At 45.4% G+C, this 22,301-nt stretch overlaps 1 protein-coding gene across 1 annotated transcript in view; it reads left to right on the top strand.

Annotated features, from left to right (window-relative positions):
• SGSM1 (small G protein signaling modulator 1) overlaps positions 1-22,301 on the top strand; it is a 458,328-nt gene that overhangs the window by 280,821 nt on the left and 155,206 nt on the right. The window lies entirely within an intron of this gene.

The following is a 22,301-nucleotide window of genomic DNA, read 5'->3' as shown; positions in this document are numbered from 1 at the left end:
ACCTTATGTGCAGTGTATTTCTGTAGATCCATATGTCACCTCTTAGCAGAGTGCAGGTGGATGTGCTGGGAAGACGATATCGGCGGTCCGCCGCCATTTTGCCGTAGACCGAATGCCTGTATGTCCTCAGGTCACGCCGGCCGCCATGTTTTTGGAGTCTTATGTCTCTTCTATGGGGGCGGCCATGTTTTGTGAGCCCAGCTACCTCGTGGAGGGCTGGGAACGCCGGAAGGCGTACACAGGGGGCGGAGCCACGCCTTCTGCCCGGGAAAAAGCAAACAGCTCCTTCCAGTCTGTGTAAGACAGACGCTGACTGCAGTTTGTTGGAAACTGCACTGCATCGGTTGGTGAGCCTTGGGGGTCCCTCTCTCTCTCTCTGGGATCGAGAAGCAGGTACTCTGAGGGGTGCTATTGCGCTAGGGGGAGACACACAAAAAAAAAAAAAAAGAAAAGTTTTTTTGTTTTTGCTGGCAAAGGTGTCCTGTATTAACATGGACCCTGCCACTCATGTATCTCCTCCGGATCCCCTCGAGGGGTCTGCGGGATCCTCCAGCACCCCATTGACAATTGAATCTTTGTCAGCTATTATGGAAACTTTTGTGTCCCGGGTGGAAGTGGCTTGTCAGGGACAGGGCGCAAGAAAGCGACCCCCGCCTAACCCCTTATTATCTGAAACTTCGGATTCAGACTCTGAGCCTATTTCTGCAGTTGCAGGTACTTCATCTGGTATTGGTGTCTCGGGTCCTGTCTCTTCAGACAGTGAGGAGGATGTTTCGGCATCCGCCATAGCCCGAGAGGAAGCGTTGGTAAACGCACTCATTGTATCTGTTCAAGAGACCTTAAGGTTACAGGGTATTCCATCAGAAATAGCTGAAACTGAGATCCCTTTTGGGACTAAAAAACGCATCAAAGTGGCGAAGGTTTTTCCATTGCCCAAATGTTTTGGCAATCCAATCGAAGAAGAATGGCGTCTGCCAAAACGCACCTTTAATATTTCTAAACGCATTGACAGGCGTTATCCGTTTGAGGAAACCCTGATTAAGAAATGGACAGAACCACCTGTGGTGGATTCACCTATTGCTAGATTGAATAAAGCCACGGTTATTCCTTTAGAAGACGCTCCGTCTTTTAAAGATCCAGTGGATCGCAAGATAGAAGCTATGTCTCGCACCATGTTTTCCTTGATTGGATCAGCTTTCAGACCAATAATTGCTATTGGTCTGGTTTCGCAGGCTGTAACTGAATGGACCAAGTGGTTACGCCGGGACTTAGAAGAAGTCCCTCAGGCGGTATCAGATTTGTTGGAACAAATGATACAGGGGTTACAGTTTGTATGTGATGCGGCGTTAGACGCCACTCCATTAATGGCGCGAGCATCAGTCTCAGCAGTGGTTCTCAGGCGTACACTGTGGCTAAAATGTTGGTTAGCCGACCAAGGTTCCAAAAAAGCATTGGCTAATATCCCCTTTTCAGGAGAGCGTCTATTTGGAGCCAACTTAGATGAGATCATTAAGGATCTCACCGGTGGAAAAAGCACCTTTTTACCGCAAAATTTTAAAGGTAGAGGAACTCGTCAAAGACGAGGGCCTTCTTTTTCTGCTCACAAGAGGTTTTTTCGTCCAGCGGGTGAAAAAACTAAGTCCTCCAAAGCTCCTACAGGAGGCGTCAGGGGTCGTTGGTCGGGCAAGCAAAAGCCCGCCCCCTCCAGACCTGAAGATAAACCATCCAAAGCCTGAAGGTGCGCCCCCACCCGTAACTGGGGTGGGGGGACGTCTTCGCCGGTTCCCGGATCCATGGCTTTCCAGAATCCCGGACAAATGGGTTTGCGAAGTCATAAGGTCAGGGTACAAGATCGAGTTTCGATCTCTCCCACCGGCGCGATTCTTCCCTTCCAATATCCGACTATCCGCAGATCGTTTAGAAGATCTGCGGAGAGCAGTCACAGATTTACTACAACAAGGAGTGGTAGTCCACGTTCCTTGGACAGAACGGTTTCAAGGGTTTTATTCAAACCTGTTTACAATACCCAGGAAAGAGGGCAAAGTGCGTCCAATTCTGGACTTAAGAGCACTCAATTCTTTCGTCAACATAAGAAGATTCAGAATGGAGTCCATTCGCACGGTAGCAGCCTTCCTGCATCCAGGGGATGTCCTAGCGTCCATAGACATCAAGGACGCCTATCTTCACATTCCCATTTTCGCAGGACATCAGCGTTTTCTACGCTTTTCCGTAGAGGAGAACCACTATCAGTTTGTGGCGTTACCTTTCGGTCTCGCCACGGCTCCGCGGGTCTTCACAAAAGTGTTGGCCCCAATGTTGGCACTTCTGCGCCAAAGAGGTATATCGATTCTAGGTTACCTAGACGATCTTCTGCTTCATGCAGAGTCTCCTCAGACCTTGCTACAAAACATAGAAATTACTATGATTTCTTTACAGGAATTCGGGTGGCTGGTGAACCAGCAAAAGTCATTCCTGGTTCCCACCCAGAGGCTCGAATATCTGGGTCTAATTCTAGACACAGTCAGGACAAGAGTTTTTCTTCCGGTAGGGAAACTCCGAAAGATTCAATCAGCAGTCCAGTTGTTACTGTCCAACAGCTGGTCTTCCCTTCGGACTTGCATGAGGGTTCTGGGGTTGATGGTGGCTTCATTCGAAGCAGTCCCATTTGCCCAGTCCCATACCCGAATTCTTCAGCAAGAGATTCTTCTCAGATGGAATCGGAATCCGGAATCCCTGGACAATCAGATACGATTGAGCAAACAGACCAGAGAGTCTCTGGTTTGGTGGCTTCGGTCTCCAATGCTCAGCCAGGGAAAGTCATTTCTGCCAATATATTGGACGATAGTGACCACGGATGCCAGTCTATCCGGATGGGGAGGAATTCTTGGTCAGTTATCTGTCCAGGGACTTTGGTCCCCGGAAGAATCCAGGTTACCGATAAATGTATTGGAACTGAGAGCGATCAGACTTTGTCTGATTCACTGGACCGAGCAGCTCCAGGGCAGCCCGGTTCGGATCCAGTCGGACAATGCCACGGCCGTGGCTTATGTCAATCATCAGGGGGGCACCAAGAGTGTCCGAGCGGCCAAAGAAGTGGCTTGCATTCTTCGCTGGGCGGAACGATTTGTTCCAGCAATCTCTGCGGTGTTCATTCCGGGGGTGGAGAATTGGCAGGCAGATTATCTCAGCCGTCAGACCCTGGATCAGGGGGAATGGTCCCTCCATCCAGACGTTTTCCACCAATTGTGCCTACGGTGGGGCACCCCGGATGTGGATCTGTTGGCATCACGATTCAACAGGAAAGTTCAGAGATTCGTGGCTGGCTCCCGCGATCCTCTAGCAGAAACCGCAGACGCACTGATCGCCCCGTGGGGGCAATACCAGCTAATATATGCCTTCCCTCCTCTCGCGTTACTGCCAAGACTTCTTCGCAGGGTAGAGGAGGAAGGAATCCCAGTAATCCTGGTAGCTCCGGACTGGCCTCGTCGAGCTTGGTACGCCGACATGGTCAGACTGGTGGCGGACGTCCCATGGAGACTTCCTCTCAGGGAGGATCTACTGTCTCAGGGACCGATCTTCCATCCTGCTTTACGATCGCTGGCTTTAACGGCCTGGCTATTGAGACCCAGGTGCTGAAGGACAAAGGTTTGTCAGCTTCAGTTATTCCTACTCTAGTTGAAGCAAGGAAAGCGACTTCCAGAAAGATTTATCATCGCACATGGAAGTCCTACATTGCATGGTGTGAACCTTTGGGGTTCCGTCCTCGGTCTTATTCGATTAGTCGAATATTGGCTTTTCTGCAACAAGGGGTTGAGCAGAAACTGGCCTTGAGTACTATCAAGGGTCAGGTCTCAGCATTAGCCATCTTCTTTCAGAAGCCTTTGGCTACTCATTCCTTGGTGCGGAATTTCATCCAGGGGGTGCGACATCTGGCTCCGCCAGTGCACGCACCGTTACCCCCCTGGGATCTTAATTTAGTGTTGTCGGTTCTTCAGAAACCTCCCTTTGAAGATATTAGGGAGATTCCTCTACCCACGTTGTCCCAGAAGGTGGCCTTCTTGGTGGCTATTACTTCTGCACGCAGGGTGTCAGAACTGGCCGCATTATCTTGTCGTTCACCATATCTGGTGGTTCATAGAGATAAGGTGGTTCTTCGTCCGAATCCATCCTTCCTACCAAAAGTGGTTTCAGAATTTCATCTGAATGAAGAAATTGTATTACCTTCCCTGTGTCCTAAGCCCAGTCATCCTCGGGAATTTGCTTTGCACTCCTTGGATGTGGTCCGGGCGATCAGGGTATACTTGAAAACGACAGACTCGTTTCGCAAGACGGATTCACTTTTTGTGATCCCAGATGGACCCAAAAAGGGGTTGCCTGCATCTGCCGCGACCATTTCCAGATGGATCAGACAGACGGTAGTGCAGGCTTATTCTATTAAGGGTCGGGAGCCCCCGTTCCCTGTTAAGGCGCACTCCACTCGGGCACTTAGTGCGTCATGGGCCTTTCGCCATCAGGCGTCAGTGGTCCAGGTGTGCAAGGCGGCTACCTGGTCGTCGGTGCATACCTTCTCTAAACATTATAAAGTTGATGTAATGGCATCGTCTGATGCCTCATTTGGCCGCAAGGTTTTGCAGGCCGCAATTTGAGGAGACCAGTGGTCTACCTCGAGGGTTTTTTTTCCGTTGGAAATTTTTTTCTTTAGCCTCATTCTTTGTTTATAATGAGCCTTTAAAACTTCTAGTTTGGCACCGGTTGGGCCTTCTAGATTGGATTTGATTTTGTCAATCCCACCCCTCATTTGTGGCACTGCTTCTGGATGTCCCAGCTCTTGAGAATCAAGAAGACTACGTCTGTCAATGAGCGATAGAGAAAAATGGATTTTTGTAAGAACTTACCGTAAAATCCTTTTCTCTTAAGCTCATTGACAGACGTAGTACCCGCCCCTCTATCATTGAGTTGGGTGGGGTTAAATTCTCTGTACTGCTTTAAACAGAACTGATTCCCTGTAGCAGAGAGAGGGAGGATATACCCTCAGGGACTGCCCCTAGGGTGGAGCCAGAACGTTTTGTCATTCTGCCTAGTCCTACTCCTGCGGAGACAACATAACCCAGCTCTTGAGAATCAAGAAGACTACGTCTGTCAATGAGCTTAAGAGAAAAGGATTTTACGGTAAGTTCTTACAAAAATCCATTTTTAATGCAACAAGCTGCCTGTCTGTCTAAGGGAGATTTTTCTGCAACTATATGTCATGATTTCTTGGACAGCTAGTGGCTTTATTACAGTCATCATTGTCTGGGGCTCAAAAGCGCTAGGCTCTTTATCAGCCCCCCATTGTCTTTACCGGGGTCAGGATGTTAAATGCCTCCTTTAGAGGAATTAGACGTTAAAGGATAAGTGCACTTTTAAAAAAATAAATAAATGCACGTTTTTTTGCAGGTAAAATTATATACTATGGTTTTATAGGAGCCTGGAAAGCATTGCACCAGCGATCAGCAGATCGCTGATGCCATGCAGATCTCTGTAGACTGTCCGCTTGAGCTGTCTGCCATGTACATCGTATGGCCAGGCAATTTTACACTGACAGGAAAACTCAATGAACTACCACAGCGCTCAGCAGTTCCATGGTAGTTAATTGAGAACTACAAGCCGACAGCCGCAGAGGTTATCTGGACTTGTAGTTCATTCATACACAGAGCTCTGTGAGTGAATTACGTGGCCAGGTGGACAGAGCCCCGCACAGTGCACTGTCAAAAAGTGACCGCTAGTACGGGGGACTTCTCCCCGTATTGCTGTCACAGGGAGAGAGAGCAGCTGCGAGCACCTATACACCTGATGTTATGGCTTCACGCAATATGCTTCTCATTGTTATGCTCACTTTCTTATGCAAAAAAGCCTTTGCATTGTCTCACTTGATTCTCCTCTTTCCCACCATGCTACTTTGGGTACTAAGCAGTATGTTAATGCTAAAATGACATTCCCTATTATGAACAATTAGAAATGACAATTTATAATGATTGGGCCAGTCTTGAAAATATTTTCACCCCTCTGTGAATAATTTCCGAGCTCTATCCAGTGGAAAAAGAGGTCACAAAGAAGTAGAGTGTTCCAGTATTCCTAAACAAACATCTTACTGTACCTATTGAAGATGTTCCTTCATTCAAAGATTCTGTCTAGTAGGTCCAGCTATGCAACTAGCTATTGCTGCCTATTCTGTTTGTCAAACTGCTGCTGACCAGGGCAATAAGCAACCATCAGGATTCTGTCTTCCAGGACTTACAAGCATTACTTTTGTTCTTTTGTGATGCCTTAGAACAAGTTATGACACACATCTTCAGAAGGGCTACAATTTCTGTATATATGTGCAGAAACGTGCGGCTAAAAACCTGAATAGCTGAAGCTGTCTCTAAAAGATGCCTCACATTTATGCTTTGGTTGCCTCTTTGATGAGACACACAACAAATTCATCAAAGTTGTCACACGAGGAAAGATTCTTCTTCTACAGTGGGAAATCCCCCTCCTTGTGGGCAAATTCCTTTTGAAACAAAATTTAAACACAAAACCCACTGAGTTTACTTTAAAGCTCTCTTCCCAATTAATTGGTGCCCCTCACTCCTGTGGAGGGACATCTCTTACAGTTTGCCTCTCTCTGAGTCACAGACATCCCAGACTTGTTGGTTTCATCTGTGGTTTCAGAGGGGTAAAAAATAGTTTTAAACTCTACCCCTAGACCACTTTCTTCTCTCAAACCAACCAAAATGTGCTCAAGGTTATTTAAATTTGCTGACCACCCTGAACTATCTGTTGTCCTGGGGAGTAGTCATTCCAGTATCTCTGGAGGACAAGTTCAAAGGATTCTGTTAAAACCTGTTCATGGTACCAAAAAGTATTCGTCCTATGCTGGACCTAAAATCCTTTGAAAAAAAAAAAAAAAAAGAAAGACAGAATATTTAAATTCCAAAGTTTCTTATGCAATCTGCAATGCCAATTATGGACTCTCTGGGGTGAGGGCATTGTCACCTGTAGACATCAAGGATGTCTATTTGCATATCGCTATTTATCCACCTCATCAGCGCTTTTTGTGCTTACAGTAGATAACAAACACTTTGTCGCACTGTCTTTTGGCCTTTCCTCTGTGAGTGATCACAAAGGTACTTGCACCCCTTATTTCTCTTAGGAACTCAGGGCATTTAGGTCAGATGGGCGGCACAGTGGTGTAGTGGTTAGCGCTTTCACCTAGCAGCAAGAGGGTCGCTAGTTTGAATCCCAACCACGACACTACCTGCCTGGAGTTTGCATGTTCTCCCTGTGCCTGCGTGGGGTACTCCCACACTCCGAAGACATGCTGGTAGGTTAATTAGATCCTGTATAAAAATTGGCCTTACTATGTGTATGTATGAATGTGAGTTAGGGACCTTAGATTGTACGCTCCTTGAGGGCAGGGACTGATGTGAATGTGCAATACACAGAATATAAGTTTTAGTCAACAGGGGAGGGATATAAATGTGTGCTGATTTTTTCATAATTTTTATCTTGATGTGGTACACCTGTAGTAGATCAGCAGCAGCAGTTTTTCTGATTTCCCTTTTTGTTTGACGATTTAACCACTGAGTGTCTGGGCGCTTGATCTCTTTCTTTCTTTGAGCAATTTCATTGACTTGTCCTTTATGTAGTGGATACTAGTACACAGACTTTTTTAAAATTGAGTTTTTAAAGGAGACAATATAGTCTCAAAAAAAGAAAAATGTAAACCCACAGGTGGAAACTCTTACCTCCATTTCCAACGCTAAGTTGCCATCACCCAAAATGGAATCAAAATATCCCTAGGAGCCAGTTTTGCCGGGTAAGAAAAGACTGCATTTAAGTTGGGAATAACTAAGAGCAAAGGCAGATACTGGTTAAAAAAATCTTTGACAAAGGGGTTTTCTGAAGGAATTGGTAGATGAGGCTTAGTGCCGGTTCACACTAGGGCGACCTGTGAGGCGACCTGGTCGCCTCACAGCTCGCCGCAGGTCGCCTCCCATAGGGAAGCTGCGGACCCGTTCTAATAGGAGCGACAGAAGTCGCTCCGACCTAGAAAAAGGGTCCGGATCTTCTTTGGGGCGACCCGGAGGCGACCGCCATAGACTTCAATGTTATGAAGTCCGTTTCGGCCGCTCCGAGGTCGCGGCGCGCTGCTCGCACCGCGACCACGGAGGTTGCGGTGCGAAGTAGCGTCGCTGCAATGTGAACCGGCGCTTACTTAATTCAATCTACCAATACAAATAAATAAATTATACAGGAGAATGAAGCGAAGGTAATCAAATTCATCACACAATTTAATGGAAGATTCAGGGAAATGGAGCAAATCATTACCAAACATTGGAAAATGCTAAAAACAAGACACAAGGTCTTTAATTACCGGATAAACACAGATTTTGACTTAATGTAAAGTCTAAGATTGTTCCTCAACTTACTGGGAGCTATCATAAAGTGGAACTTCACTTTCACAGATCAGCAGAAAGGGCAAAGAGAACCGCTCCAGTGATAAGGTAATCCCAAACCATCAAAATAAGGTGCAGCAAGGATCCACAGTCCAGACAATTGTAGTGTATAGAGAGAAATAGCCGCACTCCAACTTGAAGGTGAAAAATATAAAATCTGTTTTATTCGTATCCAAAAAATCAAATCAATTCAAGGTGTATCCATAATACAGTCAGAGACAAGAGATGGGCGCATAGTAGTTGACGCGTTTCACGGATAAACGTCCGCTTAGTCGTAGCCATGCACATACATGAAAAGACATTGCTTAAATAGTGGCTGACACTTCCTGAGCTCATCCTCGATCATCGTTAATTGAGCACACAGCTGCAAGTCATCCGCACTCATTTCACAAATGGAGACAGCCCAGCAAAAGTTCATGTATGAAGACACCACCTAAAGCAAGGCAATTGCAATGGGTGTGAAATATAAAAGACAGACTAACAGAAATAAAAAACAAAAATAAAGATAACAAAGATTATGTTGAAAAAAGAAAAAAGGGGAAACAAAAAGAGGAAGAAGAAAGAGACAGGACAAAAGCAAAATAAAATAAAATAAAATGAAATAAAATTAAAATGAAAAAGAAATTGTAAAATAAGAAATACAGAGCCATATCCGTAAAATGCATGTGAATTGCTGAGATGACCTCTCCTAGTACAAACTAGAAAACCTCTTTAAAAGAAAAAGGAAAGAGAGAGAAATCCCTCAGTTTAAATACTGTGAAATACATACATGTACCACTGAAATGGCAATAAAGGAAAACATGTATCTAGATCTCATGCAGACGATATCGATGCATATGGAGCATGCCTCCTTAAAGTGGCCATATATAAAGTTATATGGAAAAAAATATATTATGAAAAAATGAATAAACTAACCCTGGAAAATATAAACTAAACACCACTAGGAGATGAAAAGTCATGATCAATTCATGCATATAATAAATAGCCAATATCATCATAGCTGTGTGCTCCATGAACTATAGTGATCGTACAACATAGTACTAAAACATCCTTGGGTATTGTATACCCCAATTCTGTTACAACAAAGATAAATCTTATTATGACAACATGTATTTATACATTCACATCACAAAACAGTCTAATACACGTGGTGAAATTGTATACACACACAAATTAACCAATATATCGAAGTGTGTACATACATGTTACAAAATGTACAAATATCGCATAGGCACAATAACCCTAGCATTCCGGAATAAACCAAATATCCAAAAAAGATTCAAACAAACAAAAATCAGAAACGTATAATAATGTGTGATGAATCAAAAAAGGAAGCACAAAATAAAATAAATAAAAGAAAGAGGAAAAAAACAGAAAAAATAGAAGGGGGGGGGGAGAAACAGAACCAGAGAAACAAAAATAGAGAAAAAAAGAGCAAGAACATAGATAAATAACGATCGGTCAAAGAAACCATGGATGGGTATAGAGTGTGGAAATAGGGAAATAGTGTTGACAACCAACGAAGTTGTATAATAAATCTGATTTCCTTATGCCATATTCATCCCAAGCATCCACATAAATTTTCCTCTCATAGATCCAAAGGATAGAGCAAACATGCATTTCCCAGACCACCAAGGGAGAGAGGGGATATAGCAAAAACAATCGGGAAACAGATTGTATCATGTATGCATCCACCCGATATGGTACATAGAGAATCCATATCACCACACCGGGTGGAGAAAAAGACACAGCACGGAACCCATCCAAAGGATGTCCATGTTAGTGTATAAAAAAGAATAATCCCATATAATAATATTGGTATTAGAGCTTATGATAAATGCCCTCCTCCAAGCAGCTAGTTATTTAACCGGTTGCCGACCGCCGCACGACTATATACTGCGGCGGTCAGCCCCGGCCAGGCAGAGTGACGTATCGGTACGTCACTCGCCTGTCACTGACTTGCGAGCCTATAGCGAGCGGGCGCGCGCCCGCCGAGGCGCGCGCCCGCCGCGGCTCGTTCACAGGCAAGTCAGTGCGTGTGACCGGCGGACTCGATGTCCGCCGGCCACACTACGATCGCTCCTGTGAAGGGAGAAAGACAGAGCAGCTTGTGTAAACAAGCTGCCTGTCAGTTCTCCCTGTGTAAAAGTAAAGATCTGACCGTTCTACTATGTAGAACGGTTGATCTTTGCTTTTACACCAATAGCAATGTCCCTACACAGTAGAAAGCACGCCCCTAGGACACACTTAACCCCTCCCTTCCCAATAAAGTTAACCCCTTCCCTGCCAGTGTCATTTTTGCAGTAACAGTGCATATGTATAGCACTGATTACTGCAGTAATGTCACTGGTAACCCCAAAAGTGTCAAAAATGTCAGTCAAGGGTCCGATCTGTCCGCCGCAATGTCGCAGTACCGAAAAAAAAATCGCAGATCGCCGCCATTACGCGTTAAAAAAAAAAACACCAAAAATGACAAAAATCTTTCTCTTTGTTAGTAAACGCGATAACTTTTGCGCAAACCAATCAAAATACGCTTTTTGCGATTTTTTTTACCAAACATAGGTAGCATAAAACAAATTGGCCGAAAAATGTTAAAAAATTTTGATTTTTACTTTTTTTTTTGGGGAATTTCATATAAAAAAATGTGAAAAATATTGTTATTTTTGCAAAATTTACGCTCTTTTTTTGTTTATAGCGCGTGATCAAAAAATCGCACAGGTGATCAAATACCACCAAAAGAAAGCTCTGTTTGTGGGAAAAAAAGGACGTCAAATTCGTTTAGGTACAGCGTCGCACGACCGCGCAATTGTCCGTTAAAGTCACGCAGTAAAAAATCGCAAAAAAACCCCTGGTCCTTTAGCAGCCAAATCCTCCGGGGCTTAAGTGGTTAAATATCCATGTCAAATGAAAGTTATTACTAAAATAGTAAATATAGGATATAGCGAACCCCAAGGGTATAACTAATTGGGTTTTAAATCAACAAGTTCTTGCACACACATTCATGGACATATATAGATGGACATATCGACAATAGGGATCTCCCGATTCACACATTGACAGATACATCAACGATAAGGATCTTTTGATCCCACATGTAAAATGTCTAAAGATCCACAGAGAAATATATACATATCCCAGCCATCAGCCACCCAAAGATATTATTTCAGCCCCATATATATGATATAAAATATAGAAAATATATATGAAACATAAAACATATATGGAAGCAAAGGATATATATATATATACTCGACCAGCCAAATATAGGCTGATCGATTAACCCTTTATGTGTGCAGGGGATGTGTATATACTACAATGCACAAGAGAAGTGTCTGTTTGGGACAGGTAATCCTACACCCTGACTTGTGGAACCCAACTTTATGAATAGAAATGGGTAACTTCACTTTCACAATCAACATTGACTATTTTTAATCCTTATGCTGCTAGCATTAGTAAAGTATATCTTATTTACTTGTTTTAAACTTTTTTTTTTTTACATTTCTTTATTTTTATTCTGGTTTCTTTGCCTAGGCAAATGATGTCATACATCCCAGCAGTCTTAAGGTTTGGATGTTCCAGTGTAGGAAAAGTGCATGACATGGCCTTTTTGTTGTACAGCTGCAAAAATCATTCATACATGTGACCAAGACCTATAATATGTCCCTATATACTTTGCCGAAAAGAACAGGACCCTCCATACACAGAAATCCTCTATATATGTGTCTTAGAAGCCATTTCCAAAAATCTCCTGTCTGTTCATAGGTTCCGCAAACTGTGTAAGAGGGAAACTTACTGGATATATACGTTAGGTACCTTATCTCCATCAGGACTCAATGAGGAAATTAAGATCAAAGCAGTAATAAACCCAACAGTGGCGGAGCCAGAGGGTTAGCTGGGGTGTCAATTGACACCCCAGAAAAAGTCCCTGCCACCCCTGTTGCCACCCCGATACTGGCTGGCAGCAGAGGAATCACAGGCAGTGGTGGGATCAGCCGGTTCGCAGAACCGGCTGATCCCTCTAAGCTGGCGGCCAGGGTCAGGGAGCAGCAGAGCAGTGCGTCCCGAAGCCGAGCCCGCCCATTCTGTGACAATAGCGAATGAAAATTCGCTATTGTCACATGGATCCTCCTCCGGCCAATCAGGGAGCGGGTCCTCCCGCTTCCTGATTGGCCGAATGGCAAACGCCGTGCCATTGGTCGAGGAGGCGCCGGCGGGAGGACTGAGAAGATGCAGGGAGCCGCGGACCGATGAGAAGCTGCTGTGATGACCGTCCGTCAATGAGGTAAGTAAGCCGGTCTCACGGGGGGGACGGGGGACGCTGGCACTCTGCAATGATTGCGGGCAAATGCTGTGGCTGTGGCACTCTGCAATAATCATTGGGGGCATTGCTGTCTCACTGCAATAATCATTGGGGGCAAGGCTGTCTCACTCTGCAATAATCATTGGGGGCATTGCTGTCGCACTCTGCAATAATCATTGGGGGCAAGGCTGTCTCACTCTGCAATAATCATTGGGGGCATTGCTGTCGCACTCTGCAATAATCATTGGGGGCATTGCTGTCTCACTCTGCAATAATCATTGGGGGCATTGCTGTCTCACTGCAATAATCATTGGGGGCATTGCTGTCTCACTGCAATAATCATTGGGGGCAAGGCTGTCTCACTGCAATAATCATTGGGGGCAAGGCTGTCTCACTCTGCAATAATCATTGGGGGCATTGCTGTCTCACTCTGCAATAATCATTGGGGGCATTGCTGTCTCACTGCAATAATCATTGGGGGCAAGGCTGTCTCACTCTGCAATAATCATTGGGGGCATTGCTGTCGCACTCTGCAATAATCATTGGGGGCAAGGCTGTCTCACTCTGCAATAATCATTGGGGGCATTGCTGTCTCACTGCAATAATCATTGGGGGCAAGGCTGTCTCACTCTGCAATAATCATTGGGGGCATTGCTGTCTCACTGCAATAATCATTGGGGGCATTGCTGTCTCACTGCAATAATCATTGGGGGCATTGCTGTCTCACTCTGCAATAATCATTGGGGGCATTGCTGTCTCACTCTGCAATAATCATTGGGGGCATTGCTGTCTCACTCTGCAATAATCATTGGGGGCATTGCTGTCTCACTCTGCAATAATCATTGGGGGCATTGCTGTTGCACTCTGCAATAATCATTGGGGGCATTGCTGTCTCACTCTGCAATAATCATTGGGGGCAAGGCTGTCTCACTCTGCAATAATCATTGGGGGCATTGCTGTCTCACTGCAATAATCATTGGGGGCATTGCTGTCTCACTGCAATAATCATTGGGGGCATTGCTGTCTCACTCTGCAATAATCATTGGGGGCATTGCTGTCGCACTCTGCAATAATCATTGGGGGCATTGCTGTCGCACTCTGCAATAATCATTGGGGGCATTGCTGTCGCACTCTGCAATAATCATTGGGGGCATTGCTGTCGCACTCTGCAATAATCATTGGGGGCAAGGCTGTCTCACTCTGCAATAATCATTGGGGGCATTGCTGTGGCACTCTGCAATAATCATTGGGGGCAAAACTGTATCCTGTCTGTATCCTCTGATCACCACCACCTGTATCCTGTCTTTACTAGTAATGGCAGCGATCATTAGAGGGACTGCGACATTGCGGTGGACGAATCTGACACTAAATTACACTTTGTATATTGACCCCCCAAAATAATACCTAGCCACCCCTTTGCCACCCCTGTTTTAAAAGTCTAGCTCCGCCACTGAAACCCAACAGCAAACCTTTATTATATTGCTGCTTACCAATTAAGATGGCTGTAGTAGCTTCCTTTTTTTAGGCTTGCTTTCTTCTATTTTCATCTGGTGATCCAGCAGGGCTATTTTTTTTACAAGCTCAAGCTGTCTAGCAGAATGTATCAATTTACATGATTGAGACAAACCACTTAAAGAGGTTGAAAACCCCTGAAAAAAACCAAAACAATTTGGCAAGACAAAGGCATAATGAGCTAGTATCAAAAAAATGAAGAGATTTCCAGTTTTGATCTGCGTCCGCCCTTCCAGTGCTCCTTACCACTAAGACCAGTTATAGGTGGAGGCGGTGACCACTTTTTGTATAATGAGCTAGTACGCATCGCCTACTAGCTCATTATGAAAAACTTACCTTAAAACAAAGCCCTCCAGTGCCGCCCGCACACCGCTGAGACAGCTGACATCTTCCTCTGTGTTTCTTCTGGGTTTGCGGTCTCTGGCGCTGTGAGTGGCTGGAGCCGCGATGACGTCACTCCTGCGCATGCGTAGGAGCCACTGTTTACAGCACGGGCTCTGAAGGTCTGGCAAGGTTAGCCGGAACTTCAGAGCGCATGCGCCGATGATGTCATCTGCTGCATGCACTCTGAATATCTCCTAAACTGTGCAAGTTTAGGAGATATTCACAATACCTACAGGTAAGCCGTATTCTAGACTTACCTGTAGGTGCAATTAAAAATTGAGACTTTACTTCCACTGGCAGGGGTTAATTCATACAAAAACTTTATCCCAAAAGGAAAAAACCTATATGCTGTAACTAATTATAAAGGTGTGTGCTGGTGTTTGACTTCAAATTTGTTAGTGTATCTAAATCTGCTAATACATTTAACACTACCCTCCCCCCTCCCAGACTGACCGTGTCTTCTGTGCCTCCTGTTTTCATTCCTCCCGAGTTGTCTCCTTTATACAGGAGATGTGTTACTGGCCAGATTACCAGGTGAAAACAGACTGGAAAAAGCAAAAACAAACTGATGCGGCCACCACATGTAATTATTGGTAAGCTCCAATATGTTACATTTTTGGTTTTGGGTTTAATACCGATGTTCAACATAACAGGATTCCTAAGCTAACTAAATTGTATGGTAGTGCCAGTTACCCTACTATTCCAGGAATAAGATAGATACCTCCTTTTTATATATATATATATATATATATATATATATATATATTTTTTTTTTTTAGCAACTATTTTTTTAACAACATATCCTCTTTTACATATATTTGATTTTATATTTTTAGTGTTCATTATTATTATTTTTACAGTTTTTTTATATGTATACTGTACATACTGTATATTATATCAACTAATTTTAATACTAATCTGGATTTTAGGCTAAATACACTTTATTGTCAAAAGTATTAGGACACCTACCTTTACATGCACATTAGGCGTGTAAAGACATTAGGTCAGGCACTGATGTTGGAAGGCCTGGCTCGCATTCTCCCCTCTAATTCATCCCAAAGGTGTTCTGTCGGGTTGAGGTCAGGACTCAGTGCAGGCTTGTCAAGTTCCTCCACCCTATTCTCGCTCATCCATGCCTTTATGGACCTTGCTTTGTACACTGGTCCAAATCATAGGGTTGGGCTTGGCCCCTTAGTGCCAGTGAAGGGAACTTTTTAGGCGTCGGCATACCAAGACATTTTAAAGAATTTCATGATCCCAACTTTGTGGGAACAGTTAGGGGGTGGCCCGTTCCCGTTCCAAAATAACTGTGCATCAGTCTACAGACTAAGACTGGGATGCCATTAAAGTTAATTGCGTGTGTGAAGGCAGGTGTCCCAATACTTTCAAAAAGATGGTGTATATGCATTTGAAATAGTGTTTATTTTTCTGATTATTTTAAGATCAAATCAGTCAACCTACTTTACCTTTTTTCAAATTAAAATTTTTATTGCAAAGCAAAATGAGATACATACACATACAGAAATACAAAGGTAGTAAGTTACAATTGTAATGATATCATGTTAAATTAAAAAAAGAATAGGAGGGCAAAGGGGGATGTCCAAAACTGCTCAACAAAAAGTAGATATCCTGACAAATATCAGCTGTAATGGGGACTGAGATCGTTAGAAGAGACAGGCAAAGTCATCCCGTTGCTAACAGGCTTGGGAGGTAATCCCAAACATGGACGGCCTCCAATATAACACCTATTAAAGATGTGATGGAAAATTGCTCAATTGTAACCATTTCCTGAAAGTACATAGAGAAGAGAACCAGAGGGAAGAAGTGGGAAGAGATAAAGCGAGAGAGAGAAAAGTAAAAAAAAAAAAAAAAAGGGGGGGGTAGGAATTGGGGTGGGAGGATGAGGACTGAGAAAATTTGCTCTGGGAGTTGAGTTGAGTTGTGGTAACTCGATCACTCAGTAGAAGTCACCTCAATGAGAGCCTTCCCTTCCTCAGAATAGATAAACATGATCCATAGTGTCCATGTGTGTGTTTAGGCATCTCATTTCTCATTTCTGCGGTCAAAATCAGGTCCTCCATCTTGTTTAGTTCGTCCACCTTCCTCAACCACATACTAATTGTCAGAGGCTGTGTCTGTTTCCAGGGGAGGGGAGGGGAATGCAGGACTTGGCCGCATTCAGAAGGTGTTGGAGAATAGATTTCTTAAAGACCTTAGCGAGGATTGTAGAAGCGTGCAACAGGAAGAACGCTTGATTTTCAGAGACTCTGTGGTCAGTGAATTTTTGGATAATCGTACGGACCTCTTTCCAGAAATTTTCCAACTTAGTACAGGACCAGAAGATATGTAACAATGTCCCCTGCTCCTCCTGACATTGCCAACATAGCGCGGAGGTAAACAAAAAATATTTATGGAGGAGTGCGGGGGTTCGATACCACCGGGTAAGGATTTTGAAATTGGTTTCCTGCACTTTCGTGCTGATTGAGGATTTCAAGGCGAATCGGGTAATATTGGAGCGTTGCGTGTTCGAGAATGTTCTACCTAGGTCTGATTTCCATTTCGCCAAGTATTGAGGCAGAAAATCATCGTTGGGAGTGACTAAAAGAGTGTATATTGCCGAGAGGGTATGTGGAAATGTGCCACTCTCAGAGCAGTACTCCTCAAGTGTAGCCAAGTTGTGTTGTCAGGAGCTGGGAGAGTCTGTAGAAAATGGTGTAATTGGGAAGCCCTCCAGTTATCAAGGCAGAAGGGGCCATTCTGGTCCCTCAGGGTCTGCAACCAGGGCCAGGTCCCCGATTTTGCAAAATGAGAGGCTTGATAGCACTCCGATTTAATCAACGGGTTAAAAGGCCCTGCACGAAGACCTGGAGTGAATCGAGGGTTACCCAGTATGGGGGACAGTAGGGACTCCAAAGAAGACCACCTACCCAAAGAGATGAGTTGGAAGCACAAACGGTCGTTGTCCCTATAAGCGGGTGTTTTTTAAGAGGTGGAGAAAGGGTCTCAAAACACAAAGGAGATCTATGCAGCAAAACCCGACTTTGGTCCTACTCCATACAGGGCGAAAGTTTAACATCCCCATTACGGCACCAATCAATGAGACGTTCTAAGTGTGCAGCTTTAAAATATTTGTAAAGATCTGGGACTGCAAGGCTTCCAGATTGTTTTGTGAGCGATAATAAGGACCTACTGATCCTAGGGTGTATATGAGCCAAAATAAATTGTGTGAAGAGGGCAAGAGCCTGCTTAAAATATCCCTTAGGGATAGCTATAGGTAGAGCCTGGAAGAGGTATAAAAACTTGGGTAGGTTACTCATCTTTATGATATTGCATCTTCCAAACCAGGAATGTAATCCTAAATTGCTTGTATCCATGAGAGCGTGCAAATTGCATAAAAGGGGAGGAAAGTTAAGATCAAAGGTGGGGGTAAAGTCAGCAGGGATATAGGTCCCTAGGTATTTCAAGGCTCTGTCTGTCCATTTAAATTGAAAGTTCAGCTGCAATGACTGGAGCAGGGGAGAGAAGACATTCAGCTCCATAGCCTCAGATTTTGAAAAGTTAATCTCAAGGTAAGAGAAAGACCTGTATAATTTAAATTCTTTAAGCAGGTTTGGGAGGCAGATTAACGGATTAGTCAAAGAGAAAAGTAGATCATCAGCATAGGCTGAGACTTTATGTTGAGTCCTTCCAACACATAGCCCCTGTATATCAGGATTCAGCTGGACAGTGCAAAGAAAGGGCTCGAATGAAAGAGCAAAGAGAAGAGGCTACAATAGACAGCCCTGCCTAGTCACATTTGTGACAGGGAAGTGGGATGACAAGACAACGTTCACCTTAACCTGTGCCATTGGCGAAGAGTAACTGGAGATCCAGTGGAGCATGTTATCCCCTAAGCCGATGTGTCTCAGGACTGAAAACATGAACCCGCCAGTTGACCCTGTCAAAGACTTTCTCTGCATCTGTTCCCAAAAATACACACGGAGTGCGGGATTTGCAGGCTACCTGTATTAGGTTAAGGGCTTTAATAGTGTTGTCTCTTGCTTCCGTGTTGGAATTAATCCCACTTGTTCCAAATGAACAAGAGAGGGTAAATATTGTTGAACACGAGAAGCCAGTATCTTGGTAAAAAACTTTAGATCAGCGCTTAGTAGGGAGATTGGCCTGTAACTTCCGCATTACATGGGGTCTTTCCCCTCTTTAGGTATAACTGAAATGGTAGCTTTCAAAGACTGTATGGAATGAAGCCGAATCCCCCAATGTATTTAGCATTTTAACAAAGTATGGTCCAAGCGCAGATGATAGAAGTTTATAATATTGTACTGTACTGTTTATAATATTATCCCTGTTGCATAATATTGTACTGTAAAGCCACCCGGGCCTGGTGCCTTACTGATCTTGGCTGAATCAACTGCTGTTTGCAGTTCCTCCAACGTGATCAGTGCTTCCAATTCTTGTCGCATTGGGGATGGGAGACGCCGCATTCCAGAGGCCTAGAATCAGCTGGCCCTTGGCAAACTCCAAGAGCTTTTCAAGAGTGTTTCTGAGAAAGAGGTCCTACTGTACGTTTGGGGCATAAATAGTGTTTAAAGTTACTCTGATACCACTAATCGTAAGCTTTAAGGAACAGAAAAACGACCCCCGACATCCACGAGAGTACTCGAACATTTCCATGGAACCTTACTTGAGATCATAATAGAAACTCCCTTGGATTTGGCCAAGGTATTAGTGGCATGGTAAGTCAAAGGATAGTACCGGTTTCTAAGCAAGGGAAGGCAGTCATCTCTGAAATGCGTTTCCTGGAGAAATGCTACATCTGCTCGTTGACGTTTCAGGTCGTGCAGGTGCATACGTCTTTTCTCTATGGTTCATTGACGGACGCAGTCTCTGTTCTTCATAACAGTAGGGTTATACTGCCCCCTACAGGAGTAGGATACTAGGCAGAAAAAAAGTTCTGGCTACGCCTATGGGCAGTCCCAGGGGGTATACCCTCCCTCCCTGCTATAGGACGTCAGTTTTAATCTTCCTAGTCAGGAGTGAGGACCTAGTTCCTTGCTGGAACCTCTGGTCATGGCAAAAGTTTTCTTCTTTATAGTTTTTTTCACCAGATTTTTTTCCTGTGAGGTCTACAACCAACTAAGCAGAATCTGAGCGACGGGTTGGATATATAGATCCAGTGGTCACCCCAGCTGGCCAGAGAGTGTGCGCAGACCCCAGCTAGGTCGGCCGCGACATAGTCCCACCAGACAGGGACTGGCCCTGCGAGTTAAACGTCTTGCCAGGTCGCATACGACCGGGTCTAGGCCCGAGTCACAGTGTTCCTATTGGCCGACAGCCCCCCCACTTCAGCCAAGAGGGGTTCTGTCAGGATATGGCGCCCGCCTGTTCCAGGTATGGTATGTAACATGTTCTCCCCTCTCCCCCTGGTGGGTTTTGGGGTGGACGCGGGCCCCTCCTTAGGACTGTCGGACCCTCGCACCCCCGGATTCCCCTCTGTCCTGTCACACATCCCCCCTTACCTGTCTCCACCCTCACTACTGGGGCTATGAGATGCTTGAAGCTACTCCCTGGGGGCTGGGACCGGGTGTGAAGCTGACAGTGGGGGCGGGGGGGTGCGCCCCCGGTGACCAGATGATCGATCGTGCGGGGAAGAGTCACCTGTCACTTCCAGGGTCCCCTTCCTGTCGATCCCGTCCAGAAGGCTGGGTGGTCCCCTTGAGGGCCCCCAGAAGCTCCGCAGGCCACGCAAGGCCACCATTTTCTTGTAGCCCATGTGCTTAGAAAGATCGGCGGCCACGTTGGTACACCCGGCGGCCAGTTACGGTGAATTCCCATTGAAAATCACTGGCAGGCATGTTCTTGGAGTCCCTAGAGGCGTTTTTTTGGTGGTGGAGCCCCTCCCCATACAATGGTGCTGACATTCAGGTTTTTCTCTGCTGATCGAGATCGCTGCAGGCACGTGCGGTACAGACATTCTGGGCCTTCCTGGTGCATCTCTAGTGTGGGTGATGAGTCTGGGGAATCTCTCTCTCTCTGCTGGGGGTCTTCAGTGCGTTCTGCCTGACCTCTTGGGAGTGCTATAGCGCGATCGGACGTTCTTCAAACATGACGCAACATGGACCCTGTGGAACTTTCTTCCCCACCTGACCCCCTCAAGGAGGCCGCAGGGTCCTCCGGATCCCAGCTATCCATGGATGCACTGTCATCAGTCTTGGAATCCTTTGTGTCCCAGATGTAGGTGGTCTGTAAGGGGGCAGGTGCCAAAAAACGCCCCCCCCCCCCCACATACCCCTGAATCTGATTCAGCCACCACAGACATGGGTCTCCTTTCCGGGTCTACTACCTCGCGCCCTGTCTCCTCTGATAGTGAGGATGACAGCTCTCCTTCCGCCACCACGCAAGAAAAGGTGCCGCTGTACGCACTGGTTGCTTCCATGCAAGAGACCCTAAAAATGGAGGACGCAGCTGCGACTGAGGCGCAGGTTATGTTTCACGCTCACAAGCCATCCAGAGCAGCAAAGGTTTTCCTCCTTCCCGTATATTTAGACAATATGGTCAAAAAAAAAATGGGACTGTCCAAAGCGTTCCCCTGGGGTGCCTAAGCGGATTGCTAGACGCTACCTCTTTGAGGAGTCCTTTATCAAAAAGTGGACTGTGCCACCTACAGTGGACCCTCCGGTCTCCAGACTGAATAAAGCTACCATGAGGATGAGTGGAGGATTCCCCGTCCTTTAAGGATCTGGCGGATAGAAAGGTGGAGTCTGTGGCCTGCAATATGTACTCCCTGGCGGGGTCTGCGCTAAGACCAGTGTTTACTATTGCCCTTGTATCACAAACCTTAACTGAATGGGCTTAGTTACTACGCCGTGACCTGGAGGGGGTACAACTCCCCCCTGCCTTTGCAGAGCTGACGGAACAGTTGGTGCAGGGGCTGCAATTTGTTTGCGATACCTCGATGGATGCGGCTCCAATATTGGCCCAACTGTCAGTTTCGGCGGTGGTCCTCCAGCGTATACTTTGGCTAAAATGCTGGTCTGCGGATCAGACCTCAAAGAAGGCCTTGACTGATCTACCTTTTCAAGGTGATCACCTGTTTGGGGCTACCATTGATGACATTATCAAAGGTCTTACAGGGGGTAAGAGTACCTTTCTTCCACAGGCTAACAAGGATAAGGACTCTCGTCGTAGACGGGGTCCCTCCTTATGAGCACACAAAATTTGTTTTCGTCCCTCAGGGACAAGTGATAAAGGATCAAAGTCCTTTAAGGCCTCCTTGGGTGGCTCCAAGCGACCCTGGTCTGGCAAACAGAAATCGGGTTTCTCCAGACCTGCTGATAAGACCCCTTTGGCCTGGAGGTGCGTCCTCACCCGTATCTGGGGTGGGGGGACGTTTTTGCCGGTTCCTGGACCTGTGGCTATCCTGTATACAAGACAAGTGGGTTCACAAAGGGATTTGGTCCGGTTACAAGATCGAGTTTCAATCTGTCCCATCAGTAAGGTTTTTCCCTTCCAATGTACAACTGTCCCCGGATCGCTTACAGGCTCTCTTTGGGGCGGTACAGGACCTGTTACAACAAGGAGTAATAGTTTCTGTCTTCGGAACATTTTCAGGGCTTTTACTCAAACCT

This window comes from Pelophylax lessonae (assembly GCF_965119305.1).
Source record: "Pelophylax lessonae genome assembly, chromosome: 1".
NCBI lineage: Eukaryota > Metazoa > Chordata > Amphibia > Anura > Ranidae > Pelophylax > Pelophylax lessonae.
This window is presented reverse-complemented; position numbering and strand designations above follow the sequence as displayed.